We start from the raw sequence: 15,147 nt of genomic DNA, 5'->3' as shown, positions 1-15,147 counted from the left end.
TTTTTTCCCCAATGCTAATGTTGTTGTTTGTTGTTGTGTTGTAGCTTCTCTTGTGAAGCAAACTTTCACACAGTGGCTTCTTTTACTAAGAGATATACGAGTGACGGATTCTCAAAATGGCCTGGATATTTTAAGCATGTAATCATTATTAAATCTCTTATGCTCAACATTGTTAGTAATCAATTTGAGTCAGATGTTTTCATTTAGATTTTTTTTTTTTTTTTTTTTCCCAGCCAGACATTTATTCAGATGATTTAAATTAGCATTGGTCCAGTTATCAGTCATAGACATTATACACTTCTCTCAGTTCATCAACGGCGGGTGGGATTTTGGAGAAGCGTTCAGATGCATTATCTAAACTGTGGCCTGAAGAATATAGAGAACGTACAAACGTATAGTCTCATCAGATGCTGAAAACCTAGAAGTCGGCTCTAAATATTTGCCTCTGTAATATTTGACTAAATCATCGTCAGACTTGTAGATCCGCCACACATGTATTCCAGCCCCCCGATGAATAGGAAGGGAAACAGTAATGGAGTTGGGAGAGCTTTGCAGAGGGCTCACATAAGGGACCAATGTATCAGATCCTGATGAGAGGATATGGAGTAAATACACCATAGCATGTGTTTGTTATGCTAGTGCGCCTAGTTAGCCGATGTCATACTTTAAAGAGTAATTGATGTGATTCTTAAGTGCAATTTTAAAAGTTTAGAGTCACAGAAGGTTCAGAAAATCAGATTGTTTGAAATTGTGCTCACTCGCTTCTCATTAAATCAGTCACTGTGATACTTTGAGAACATTTCTTCATCAAAGACCTGGAACAGATTATGCTCAGAGAAACTCAATTTAAAAAGTAATGTAGCCCCCCTCCCCTTCTTCCATATGAGAAAACCATTCTGGTGTGTTTGTATGTAGATATAAACTAGGCACAGCATTAAACCATCAGACTGCTCCTGGATAAAATGCTTATGCAGTCATTTATTTGCTCTGTCTTAAAGTGACACTCGCCCCACATCTCTCTCTCTCTCTCTCTCTCTCTCTCTCTCTTTGTGGCTGATTAGGAGTACATCACTTCCTTGGTCATTGCTCCCTCGAATTAATTTGATAAACTTGTGAATTATCTGGACATCTGCTAAAAGATGCTAAATAGCTGCTTTCAGAGTCCAAGTAGATGGAGAGAACTATCATCTTCATATTTTTTTTTTCTCCTATTCTGAACACTGGCATGTCTGTTTTAGAGGCCATAGTGTCTTGGAAAGATACCAGACGCAGTGCTGATAGGCTCATACTTAAATTCCTGTCAGAAAGAATTTTGGAGAAACTATCATACCCAGCCATGACTGTTTTATCTTTCCTTATAACTGCTCAAACCTTGAGTCACCTTTTTTTTTTTTTTTTTTCTTCCCTGTGGCCAACACTTTGTTAACAGTTATGAGCATGTATTGAAAATGAAATGTGCAGTGTTTGCATGCACTTTGATGTCTTGAAATATTTACACTGGACGTGTGTGGTCTTGGTCTAATAGTATAAACAAACTCTGTGGGTTACTTTCTGAGTAGTATATTACCCACAACAGCTTTTTCAGTGTCGCAAAATAGCTAGTACAGCTTCAGTGACGCAGTAATGCAAAATGAACAGTCCACAAATCTCAGCTTTACTGCTGGAAATATCAGTTTATATATATCTAAAGTGTGACTAATGTGTATATATATATATATATATATATATATATATATATATATATATATATACAAAATTAGTCACATTTTAGATTAAGGTCCAATTCTCACTATTAACTATGACTTTTGCCTCAATAAACTCTTAATTACTGCTAGTTAGTAAGGTAGTTGTGAAGTTTAGGTATTGGGTAGGATTAAGGGATGTAGAATAAGGTCATACAGAATAAGGCATTAATTTGTGCTTTATAAGTACTAATAAACAGTCAATATCCTAGTAATATGCATGCTAATAAGCATCTAGTTAATAGTGAGACCTGGACCCTAAACTAAAATGTTACCATATATCACCATAAGTGAATTGGCTAACTGTGTGTATATGGGTAGTGTCCTGGAGTGTGATTTAAAGCTATTTAAAACAATATTCTTAATTATTTCTTAATATATGCAGTTTTCATTACCTCATATTAATTGAGAACCTACATGGATTTTTTGGTACTTTAAAATTCATTTGTCACACCGAAGGGCCTTGTAAAATGAACCAGTAAGGGCACAAAAAAGAAGGGATTCAAATGGTGAAAAGATTTAGTCGAGATATAGTTAGAGTAAATTACTTTCCAAATGTTTTGTCATATTTTAATTATTAATAGATTTTGTGTGTGTGTTTGTGTCTATACACTATATATATATATATATATATATATATATATATATATATATATATATATATATATATATATATATATGCTTAAAATAAATATATAGGCCTATGTAGATATATATATGTAGTAAAACTAGAATATTTACCAGTAAATAATTGCCTATTGTTAAATACAATGAAGAAACATTAAACCAGGTTCACTACATTGCTTAACTAAACGCATCATCTTTGAATCTTTAAGGAAAAAAATATTAAAAATGAAGAGATGCCTTGAGTCCTTCCTCCTCCCCTAGTGCACCTGTTGCTCGCGGGCAGTGTGGAGTCACGTGACTTGAGCCGTCAGGATCTTTCGACCTTTTGATTCCTGTTACAAGTTGATATTTGCGGAGACAAAATGATCAATCTCGAATGCTGCCCTTCCAAACACACCAGACAACGTGACAATTTTACCTCATTCTCTTCCTTTTCCACCAAAATCCATAAAATGGATGGCAGCCAAACCGAACGCATACACGTTTGTTTGTTAGCGTAAAAGCCACAGAGAAGTAAACAGACAAGAAACACAGACGAGCCATTCACGTTAACAACAATACAGCTGCCCTACTTTATCCACAACAAATGTCTTCAACTTAATTTAACCCCAAGCACTTAAAAATAAACGATAAATAGAGAAGACGATAAACACACTTGTGTGTGCAGCAGATATCTGCCCTATATTGTTAGGAAAGTGCATGTTGAAGTCCATATGGCAACTTCCTTTTGACCTGCTTTCCCGTCCTCGTCGTGTATTGTCAGGCCTGTCACCGATAAAGAATCACTTGACTTGCTATAACAAGTTCAAAAGAAACAGAGAATCCATGAAGAATTGAGTAAAGGAACACCCCTACTGCTTTCGCTATCATTCCCATAGAGATAGCGATATTATTGATGGGATGGTTATGCTAATTTCTTTAGAGGCACAACTTTTATTTTGGAATTTGTTCAAAAAGGAATTTCATACACATCAGACTGGAAAATGCGGGCTGAATTCCTGAGCGTTTAAGGGGCAGCATGGGAATCTGATTTTCATAGTGAATAATGAATGTGCTATCTTTTAAAACGTGTGTTTTGTCTGGAAAGAAAATAAAGAGAAGGCGAGCCTTTGCCTTGGGATTTAATAACGATTAATGCTCCTTTGAACACACTTAATATCACAAACACGCAACTGTGTAGTTTAGCAAAAAGAGAAAGAGGAAAACCTTCCACTTTACAACTTGTCACATGATAAAACGGTTCTCTGGATCACGTTATGGAGCGTTAAGGCTTTTGTCCTGACTGTGTAAATATGCCGTATCATCAGATGTCACCAGGTCCTAATACAGAAGTCATTCATAATCAGTCTTGATTTGATTTATCTAATTAGGAAGGTCCTGGTGTAAAAAAAAAAAAAAAAAAAAGATAACAATCATAAATACATAAATAATAATAATTGGTGAGAGAATAAGACTAATTGTAGGCCTAATGCATGCTAAGTTTATTTATTTTTATTTTTATTTTTTTTTTATTTTTTTTTTATGTGGACGACATATGTGCTCCTTGGGAAAACGCACCTGTAAAGTTAAGTACAGGAGTTTTTTTTTAAAGTTTGTTTTAAGTTTTTTTTTTTTTTTTTTTTTTTTTTTTTTTTTTTTTGAGCACCTGCTTTTCCTCAACGTGCTTCTTTCGAGTTACCCGATTTATATCAAAATCGATATAATCAATCAGTCCATCTGTATTCTGACATCCTTGTCCTTTTCTCCAAAGTCACGCGCAGTCGCATTCCCATCGGATATTCTTTTATTATTAGCCTATTATTATTATTACTATTACCAAAGCGCTCCCATAATTACAACATAATCATTATATAATCCCACAACAAAGAGTTTATTGAAACAGGAGCTTTTGTCAACTGCCGGGACACTGAATGTACAATTGCCTTATTCTGCGTCTCAGTCCTCGCGTAAAAGCAACATCGGCCTGAGCGCTGAAGTTCAGCCCCAAAAAAGTTTCATGTCCTCACCGAAGTACCTTTTCAGAGGACCTTCTCCCACGTCTCTGAGCGCGTGTGTCGACCGCTGTCTGGACCCCTTTTCCTCTTTCTGTGATGAAGAGGGAGGTTGTTGGTTAGGCTACGCGCCCCGCTGAGTGGCAATTTCATCTCATATTTACAAACTGATAAGCTTTCTCGTGCATTTGTTTTAAATATGCGCTCCTGTGTGACGCGTTAGCATATAAGAGTGGGAAAAAAAGCGCTTCCCGTCTTGGCCGGTCTCTGTTTGTGTGCATGCATGTATGTGTGTGTGCGTGTGTGTGATTGTGTGCAACATAACCGGCTTATTTACATTAAATACGCCACAAGGTTACAGTGCAGATGAGCGTCATTTTATCACTCATTACTTCTCTCTTATACTGACTGATGCTCGCGCTCTCCGCTCATCTCACTGGACTTTTTCTCGAGGATACAAGACTTCAGATACTTTCTCCAAAAGGTAAGGACATTTATTTTTCAATTGTAGCTATATGTAGTGTTTTTCCACGGTGTTATTTAAACGGCGACAGGCATCAAAGCCAATTACGCCTCGTCTGAATAACGGGGCTGACAATGTGAGTGAGGATAGACAGATTTTAATAATTGTTCACGGGGAAGTCAAGGTCAATAAGATGATCCGATGGAGTGAAATTCGTTTTTGAGTCTCTCCGCGTGGGGAAAATAGACGACTCGAGATGATATTCCGTGCACCGGGGCTGTTTTATCAAGGGTTCAAGCTTTTAGTCCCATCAAATGCCGCAAGACTCTCTCCGCTCTCTGTGAATGGACGACAATGGAGTGCCTTTTCAACGGTACAATGCTTTTCGCCGTCCAGATAGGGGGAGTCCGAACAGACAGATGAGGGGAAATGTCTTGTGATGCTGGCCGATCACTATCAATGAATGCGTTTATGTCGAGAATAAACTCAAAGGCGCTTTTTCATCACTCGGGATGCGCGAGGAACAGTTGGGAAACGGATTCGCGAGAAGACGAGCATAACAGGTCCGAAGCACGCGCGCGCGTGTGTGTTTGTGTGTGTAGACTATATACTTTAACCCCCTCAGCTGTATAAGAAAATGATCAGCTCAATTATGTGGACATGCTTCATTATTTAATGAAGACATTCTTTCGCAACGCGTCTTGACGTCCGGATGAATTTAAAGGTAAGAAGTGGCTAGATCAGTAGTGGGCTCCCGGATGGTTTTCGCTCGGTTCGTTTTCTAAAAGTCAGTGTTCTGCTAATGACGTGTGTATTTTCATATTTCTCTATTTGATTGCAATAGATGCAATGTTAATTGTCTAAAACGTTGTCGCGTGGGATAATAAAACGGCTTCATATCGAAAGCGTTACTGGAAGCCATTGCACGCGCTTAGATGAACTTACTCTAAAGAAGAAGAAAGAACAAAAACACGTCGTATTTTAAATTTGGCTCTTATGGGGATAACTTTATTAATTAAGTGTAAAGACACATTGTGCATTATTACTCTAAGGTGGATAGAAGCTTTCCAGGGATGCGCACCACATTCGCTCATGCTGGCCAAGCAGAGATATGGAGCTGTAAGAAAGTTTCCTCAAATCTCTGCTCAAACTTTCTCACTTCAGCCCCAAGGGCTTTGCGTTTAGGATTTCAGCTGAAGTGAACACAGATCGGTTGGAGAATTAGGATCAAAGTTACCCGGTGCATGCCATGTGTCAAAACTTGTGAGATGGAAGAGCCGGTGAGACCTGCCATTTTGTGCTGTGATCGACCTCTTATGAACAGAAGCCTTATGATGGCATTCAACAACTGAGGGCTAAATGTCATATCAGACTTAAAAACCTTTTTATCTGCGGAAAAAACACGCACATCTCCCCTGGAAATGGAGATTTGAACGACTGTTGCGAGGATTGTCGCTTGGGGAAATGATGTATTACGGAGGAAAAAAGAACAAGAAAGTTGCAAGAATTGGAGATTAGGATAGGAATGCGCGCGGGAGTGCGGGAATAATTGAAGAAAAGATAAAATGTATGTTGCCATGATTGTGAGCTGCGTTTTGACGCACAATAAAATAATTCAGCTCATTGTTTTAGGCATATTTTGTTACTTCACAAATTATAACATTGCCAGGGTCAAAATTATAATGTGACACATTGCATCATGCATCTTTTGCGCGCACTTCAGGTGCTTAATTCTGTATGAAAGGTCTTTATAAATCTAGCAAAATTGATTTGCTGTCTCATGCCTTCAGATCCAGGTGCATATTTCTTATGTCACTTTATATGAGATGACCCAAACTTTTACTTATGGAAAAGAATATTAAACACACACACACACACACACACACACACACACACACACACACACACACACACACACACACACACAGCTACTTTTAGTTTGAATGCATCTTTCATAATGTTGAAATGAGATAACTGTTTTTTCCTCAGGTTCATTGTTCATGGAAAGGGACAAATAGCAGGCGGCACAGATGTACCGTCATTGTTTAACGGATATTATGTCTGTAATAGTGTCTGGGCGTAGACATTTTTGTCAGCTCTTTTCATTTTTCTGATTTGAAATTACATTGTGATGTAGTCAAGTCACACGTTCTTTTCAGAATCCCACACAATTCATTTGAAAGGCCAGCATTAACATGACCACAAATATAGCTTTGTAAGCTCCTTTATGAATTAAAATAAATAAATCAATAAACAGTATGCTGGATTAATGTGGACAGTGAGAAAGAGAGAGAAAATAGTCATGCATAGTGTGTGTTTACAATCGATAGGCCATCTGAATTAAGGTTATTGTTTTAAGTGAAATGCTTGATTTATTTAACAGCAGGCTTTAATTGTTTGTCATTATAAGCTAATATAAAAATTGTTCCTAGACTTTGATGCTAAATAATGCATGTTGTTGTTTATTTTTTAAAAATATCTGACTAATTAGCAAAACAATAAAAATAGCTGCAGCACGGGATAGCCACAGTCGTAGAGGTGTTGATGTTGTTGCAATTTTTGCTTATTGCTGTTTTTTTTTTTTTTTTTTTGTTTTTTAATTATTAATTATTTATTTAATTTTTTTGGTCTTCACAAATGCATTATCAGCTGAAAATGTATATCATGCTCACATGGAATTGATCATCTATGAGACAATTTTTTATTATTATTTTGGGAGGAAAAATATCAAACTCGTTTAAATGCAGTGAGAGAGAGGGTGTTATGAAGACTCTTGTGAATACACTCTGCCAGTGCAACTGATAGCAGTTCGATGGGGCTAAACAGACCAAGCCAATCCTGTCAAAATGTCTCCTCCCTGGTGTGTACGCTCTCATTTACATATGCGTCTTGCACTCATTCGGCAGGGAAAGTGTGTGTTGTGTGGCAGAACTTGGCAGCGCTCAAGAGCGTTAGTGTGTCCCTAGGTCTGCGTGCTTGCCGCCGCCGTCACCAGTAACCCCGGTGTGTGGAGGTGCACCTCCCCAGCCCTCGCCACAGCCGAGAGCAGGGCAGTGCCAACGGGCAGGAGAGACGAGACCTCGCTCTCTTTCTCTCTTGCTTGCTCTCTCTCTCTCTCTCTCTGTCTCCAGGCCTGTCAGTCTCCAGCTTAGCCGGCTGGATCTGTGCTTGAGCCTTGGAGACTTGATCAAACATCCATTCCACACTTAAATGCCTCCCCGCTCCTTTTAATTGGAGGAAATTGTCTTCCAGATGCCCGGGCCCTAGCCAGGCGACTCAGGGGGGACGGTATGGCAGGCAAGGCCGTGGCGTTTAGGTATTAATTGATATGTGCTGTGGAGACACCGACCTCACGCCTCCACCCCGTCGTCGCCCTCGTCCCCTTCCTCTCCAGCTCCGAAGTCTCAGGCCTCTCCCCTCGTGGCGGAAGAATCCCTAAACACCAGGAGTGTCATGTTTATTTGTTGGGGGCGTTTATGTGATGCTGTTGGCTTAGCAAAGTAATGTTAGTGACCTTGATTAGGAAGGTTATGTTAACTTCTGAGAAAGGAATATGTCTTTGCTGATGATGTTTTCAAATATTTTACAAGTACACTCTTAAAAAAATAAAGGTTCTTTATTGGCACTGATGGTTCCATAAAAGAACTTGTAACGTTAATAGAACCTTTCCATTGTACAAAAGGTCTTTATAGTGGATAAAGGTTCTAAAATAGTGGTTCTTTTAAGTACTGCTCACTGATGGTTCTTCAGTTGAATTGTTGTGAGAGCTCCTTTTTGGAAGCTTTATTTTTTAGGAGTGACAGTTCTTTCCCATATTGTTGTAGATGATATTACTTCCAAACGTCCAAATTCTCAGCATAAAGTTATGGGTGTGGTCCTGTACCGATCGCTATAGAATCCACCATCCTCTGAAAGTACATTTAGCAAAAGAGTGCCTCACATTACTCCTATGCCTGTCCTCTCCAATTGATTAAGCGCATAATTCCCTGTCATTCAATATCCGCCTGTGTACAGGCGAAGACACAGTTCAGCATGTCACTTTACGTAATATAAATGGGAATGTTCGGTTACTGACAGATGTCAACTTTTGTATTTAACAAATAATTATAGTGGAATAAGGACATTTCGTTATGCACATGTCACTTATAAATGAGTGATGATTTCTAAGGCTTTTCGTAGTCGTTCGAAACAGACAGAGAGAGATAGAGAGGGAGAGGGGGTAGAGGAGTGGAAGTTTTTGAGCGGGCTAATCACAGACGTCAGTCAGTGTGTGATCTAAGAATAAAGAGTGTCCTGACAGATGAGGTGGTGACGGATGATCTTGTCTCCACTGCCTCATGCCAGGGTGCCACCAGAAGGAGCGTCTGTCTGTCTACGGAGCAAGAGAGAGAAAGAGAGAGAGAGAGAGAGGGTCCTTGCTCTACTCCACCCTGAGGCACTTTCCATGAGGAAAATATATAGATAGACTAATGGCGCTGCAATGAATATCGAGCATTGGTAGGGAAGCATACGTTAAAGTTAGCCCATGCGCAGATGACAGAGCTGAACAGATGTGTGCAGATGTTTTGTATCCCTCTAAGTTTTTTTCCCCTCTTTCTCATAATTCTCTCCTGTGGGAGAGGGAATGGGTGGACAAAATTCAGCCCTCCAACACCACACACGTACTCACACTCTCTCACACATCTCAGAGAGAGAGAAAGTGTGTGTGTGTGTGTGTGTATAGAAAGGCTGTGGGACATGTGGTCATTATAGAGAGTGTTGAATCGGGCAGGTTTACACAGCCTTGGGAGACATGGTCAGCCTTCAGCTACGGCCTTAATCCTTGTCCAGTAATGGGACACCTATTAAGCTGACCACACCCAAACTTTTTTTATTTTTTTAATTTTATTTTTTATAATTGATGAAAAATGAAGTTAACTTTTTTAATTAAAAACAAACAAACAGCTAATTCCTATGTGCTATACGGCACCGTCTAACATGACGGCTTGCTTTTGAGTTGGTGAGAAGGACAAAATTACAGCCATGTCATCTCAGTAGACAGGGGCTTTGCACAAACAAGCAACTTCCTGTCAATCACTGGCCTTAAGCACATGCTATTATGTTGTTTTGCATTCTAATCCGAGCTCTTAAAATAGTGGTAAATATTTGCAGTGCTGCACAGGCACCAAAAATAGTGGCAGATAATTCTGATGGCTGGGTGGTCCGCCGTTAGAGCGGAGGGCATCTCTGTTACAAGATGTCTCCAGATAATTGGGGGAGTTTAACAACGCCTACCCTTGAACTGTTTCCAGGTCACGACCCCAACTGGTGCACCATCCACCCTGAGTGTGAGGGACGGCAGCCCCCTGGAGGGCAGCCTGGTTAAAATGGACGCCACTGAGAAGTAAAGAGGGACCCTGCACCTTTAATTATGATCAAGAGGTTTTCTCCAAAGGACGGAGGCGTAGCAGTTATGTTGCCTCGTAAATCTGCCTCAGATGCAGTATATTGTGTTGAACTATTACGGTACACTATTATACTGCATATTCAACTGGCTCTTCAGGACCTGATTTGCATAATTGGATCTTTAATGAAACTTGCCTTGTGGAACAAAAAAGGAAAAAAAAATGAGGAGAGAGATGAAAAAATACATTATAGTATTATAGGCAAACCCCAGCGAGTATTTGTGGTGGGAAGTTGTCTAAAAAAATACAAAAATGAGAGCGAAAAAAGGAGCCTGTTTAAAGGAGTGCATGAGCAGTGAAGTGACCTACGTTATGTACATCCTGTCACTTACCAGTACACACACGCACGCTCACATACATCACTGGCGGGGCTACAAATAGGATGAGAAGTACCTCTGAAAGCTGTACATACTCAGCCAGGTCTCAGGGGCTATTACTACAATAGCTGGATTTCTTTAGCCTGAGGGATTTTAGCTTCTCTGTCGGCACTCGTTCCCTCCACTTGTTACTCAGGGAAGATGGTTCCTTTGTAGGGGAGCCCAAGCCGCTCGCATGTTGGAATTCCTCTGCTGCAAATATTTTGACAATTTTCAGTCAGATCTGCGCAGACTGAATTTCTCTTTCACCCCCTCCACTAGGGGTGCCGTATCAAAAGTGCAACACGTTTTTTTTTTTTTTTCACGCATAACCAACCCCAACGATTTTACACAAATATATTTATGTGTATCCAGACACTTTATAATCCATAACATCTGTTTCTGGCTGATTTGTGACTTAGAATTGTTTTTATTGGTTAATTAAAATGCATGTGTCTTTTCTTCCTGTTCTTCAGCAATTGAAGGTTAAAATGCTGATAGTGACCCTTTCTAACAGAAGTGACAGTCATGGTTAATGAAATGTTATTTGTCCTATCTTTGAAGGACCTATAATTTAAAAAGTGAAGGAAAGAAAAACAGAGAGCAAAGGAATATGAAAAAGAGAGCTGGGGAAAAGAAAAAAAAAAGGAAAAGAGGCAAGCTATTTAGCTGCACTGTAGCAGGAGTGGTTTGTATCCAGGGGGGAAGAGTGTTGTTAATCAGGGAGAGAGGTTAAAAACGGATATTAGCTAAACGATGATGATTTATCATTGGAGGAGGGGGCCGAAAAACACAGAGGTGACTCCACTCCAGAGGCCTGGGAGTGGATCATATGGCTGCGTGGTTCACAGGTGGCTATTAGCGCAATGTTGGAGAGGGGCGGCAAAAGGAGACAGAAAAAAGAGGGAGGGAGGGTGCGGAGAAAAAAAAAAAAGTAGTGCCACAGCTAGCATCGAGCTGCCATTTACTCTGTATGTGCAAACGACTCTTTCACTTACTCTCTTTTTCCCTCTCCCTCTCTCCCTCTTTTTTTTATTTTTATTTTTTATTTTTTTATATCTCTCTCCACGCTCTGCACTTGGGAACTTTCAGCTGACAGTGTGTCCCGGTCCTTGGTATCTCACAGGTAGGCACATGTTATTTTTACTCCCCCCTAATTTCCCCTGAATACGACCCTTTTATGTTTTACACACACCGCACTCACACACATGCAAACGCACAACATTGTATGCACACATGCTCACGCACACACTTACAGAGTCACACTAACACACGGTCAGAGTGCTTGTGCTGTTGATTCTCCCGGTAATGATGTCATTGCGATAGTGGAGGAGAGCAAATGTCTCCTGATTCCTCCATTTAACGGCTGGCTGAATTGGCTGATAATGATAGCATTGGCGTCTCCAGCCTTACAGACAGATCAGACCCTGTGAATTAGCAGCTCCTAACCAGCGAGAGAGAGAGAGAGATGGCATACGGAGAGGAAAGAGGGAAGCACTGGCACTGGGAGAGAGAGAGAAAGATAGAGATGTTGAAAGAGAGAGAGGGTGATGTATTTAACATATCTGTGCTGTGCTCTTGAACAGGCTGTGAGAGATCTGTGTGTGGCAGTGCTGATAACTGCCGCTTGATATCAGTCAGGGACATGACCGCCTGTTTGCAAAGCTCTTTAATGCCTCTGCACGTCTGTCCTGCTACTTTGAACTGAATCATGGGCCATCACATCAGGGCCATATCGCTCAATATCTGACCTTAATATTAGAATTTGTTTCAGCAGAATAGAATTAATATACTTTAAACAGTTCGGTGTTCTTATTATTATTTAAATTGCTGATTTTTTTTGTTTTTTTAATGAAAGATTGTAAATGAAATCCAAGACACAGAGCATTATAATGAGTTATTTTCTCAGTGCTTTATTTGACATTTTACAGTTTTATATTTCTAAATATGAATGCATCTTTCACTCGAAAGGTTCTTTGCAAATATTGAGCGACTTTAAACACCATGCAACCTAGAAGTTTTAAAACACCATTTTCCCCTCCTCCAAAAGCTCTAATAGGGTTTTACTGTTTTTCTGGTGATCCTAAAGTAAATAAATAGGTCCGAATGGTAATGAGCGTTCCAAGCTTTGAACACATGCCTCTCTGTGACTGTCCACCCCACACCCCTCAAGCCACACCAGCAATGCCACATCTTCAGTCCTGCAGTGTCATATGAGTACACATACCTGCCTACATTTTTTTTTTTTTTTTTCCTTCAGAACAAATATTAAGTATGTACATAGCTGTATATCTGCTCACTTCTGTCAATCTGGGCCAAGGCTAAAGGCAAATTTCAATGGGTCATTTTTTTTTTTTTTTTTTAATTAAAGCAGAATATCACACATTGAATAGATGACAAATTGGGTTTTATTATTATTATTATTATTAAATATAAATAATAATAATAATAATAATAATAATCATCATCATTTGATCATTTATTTAAATATTTTTATTTATTTATTTAGAATTTACACTATTTTTTTCTCTCTCTATAATTCATTTGTTTGAATGTCAGTGAATTTGAACATTATAAAATCATAAAAGCATTCATTTGTGTATTGCTGCAGTGTTTGTGGTGGAGGCTGGACCAACTTTTGTATGGAAATAATCGCATTGTTTAAATCCTAGACATATATACACATACAATCAGCCACCTGGTTGTTTTGTTTGTAGAGGGCTGTCAGTCCTGTGAGGCGCACTTTAAGTAACTCTTGCTGAAGGTTAGAGTTAAACAGTATTTACTTTGGGGAATTTGCCTTTATTTATCTGCCTTAATGCAGAGGTGAATTTTAAAGGGGCTCTCAGAGAGAATTCCCCCGATGCTCAGCTTACTTTACACACCTTTTAAGTCTTAAGATGTGTTTCTCCCCTCCTGCTGACGCTTACCCATAACACATCTCCCACAATCTCCGCCAATTTTCACAATTCAGCTTCTTTTCCCTCTCCCCCTTTCTTGTCTGTTATTGTTTTTGTTCTCTCGCCTGCTCCCTTTTTTTCAGTCTTGATCACGAAGTGTTGTTGTCTGTCTCTTAAGTTGCCCGTTTCATCTCTTTTGTTATGGCGTCTGTGCCAATCGTTGTAATTGGGAGAAAGCTAAGTTAAGTGAGTGAAGGAGAGAGTGTGGGGTAACTTGCCTTGTTACTCTTTCCCATGTTTTTGTAAATAAGGCTGTCAGTATAGATCAGCCTGTGGTAATGTGGACGATCCAATCCACTCCAAACCCACACGACTGGAGGCTGGAAAAAAATGGAAGGCATGTTCAGAAAGGACAGCTTAGAGTTCAGTTACACTTCTGGAAGTTTTTATGCATGACTTCTTTGTGTCAGATCAACCACCAACATCCTTTTTAACTTTCCGAGGTCAAGAGAACCGGCCGCCATTTAACCTGTTTACGTTATTGTAGGAAAATGCACTTTTATTTCAAGTTAAAAACTTTACTGGAAGTGAAGCAGCACATGTTGTGTGTCTAGACTTTATGACACCTCATTTTGTTTGCTGCTTGCATTTGAAAGCATGTGTCAATTACATTTCCATGTGCTTTTTTAAATATAAACACGATATTTATAGTTTCGACTTTTTATATGTAATTTGTGGGTTGGATTTCGCTAAGATGCTTAAGGATTAATTAATTTCATGACGCTAATCAGAACGTTATGGATATCGGCTGTTTCAGAGCGAGAGCGACTTTCATAACAAGTTGAGGCAGCGATGACGTGATTTGCGCAGAGGAAGGGGCCTGTGGTCTGGTGTTGATCATTAACACTTTTCCTGTATGTGTGGCCCCCTCAACAGGCGGCTAAAAGATCATCTCTGTTTAAATTTGCATGATGATGGTACTGTGACCAGTCATCGTTAGATCAACTAACTAGAGAGGCTTAAGGTTGGGCAGAGAAGATTCATGATCCCCCCCTCCCCCGATCTCTCTCCGTCTTGGGAGGTCCCCTTTAAAGTGCAAACCTCAGCCCCCCTCACATCCCGCGTCTCCAGGAATGATGATCCGACGCGATCCTGTTTCGGCGCGAGCCAAACGGGGAAGCTATGGGAGATTTTCCCCTCGGTTTATATATTTTTCTTCCTCTCTCTCCCCTCAGTCTCTCTTAGCCCTCACTCAGCCCCGCTGATTGCCGTAGCCTCGGGGCTCTCCGGCGCACACTACATCCCTGTGATTATATTAATGGCCTCCCGCGCTGGGTTTGGAGGCTGAGGACGGCCGGGGTAATGCGAAGTATCGCCGAGGAACGGTTAAGGAGATGGACCTCTGACCGCAGGGGGTCTCGGGATCAAGGCCCAGGTGGGCCACAGCGTAGCTCCACGCTCCCTCTGGGCAGGCCACTTAACTCGCAACGCCTCAGTGAGCGCCCTAACCACAGCCGTAGCAGAGCGCGCATGAGAGAAAGAGAGAAAGAGAAATGTGATGTGGGGTTTCTGTGTCTGCTGTGAAAAAGGGAAGTTATGAGTGAGACAGAACAAATCACACCCA

General features: G+C 40.1%; 1 protein-coding gene across 9 annotated transcripts in view; it reads left to right on the top strand.

Annotated features, from left to right (window-relative positions):
- Positions 1-15,147, top strand: part of znf536 (zinc finger protein 536) — a 353,575-nt gene that overhangs the window by 155,897 nt on the left and 182,531 nt on the right. The window contains exons 1-2 of one of the 9 annotated variants that reach the window (XM_048185232.1): positions 4,103-4,844; positions 11,716-11,749. The exons of 6 other annotated variants lie outside the window; for them this stretch is intronic. The gene's annotated coding sequence lies outside the window, so the exon portion shown is untranslated. Of the gene's footprint in view, positions 1-4,102; positions 4,845-4,922; positions 5,548-11,715; positions 11,750-15,147 lie in introns of those variants that run through there. 2 more of the 9 variants (XM_048185233.1, XM_048185234.1) reach the window with 2 other exon arrangements.

This window comes from Megalobrama amblycephala, linkage group LG3, assembly GCF_018812025.1.
Source record: "Megalobrama amblycephala isolate DHTTF-2021 linkage group LG3, ASM1881202v1, whole genome shotgun sequence".
Taxonomy (NCBI): domain Eukaryota; kingdom Metazoa; phylum Chordata; class Actinopteri; order Cypriniformes; family Xenocyprididae; genus Megalobrama; species Megalobrama amblycephala.
Note: the sequence above shows the minus strand (reverse complement) of the source record. Positions and strands in the feature narration are given on the sequence as shown.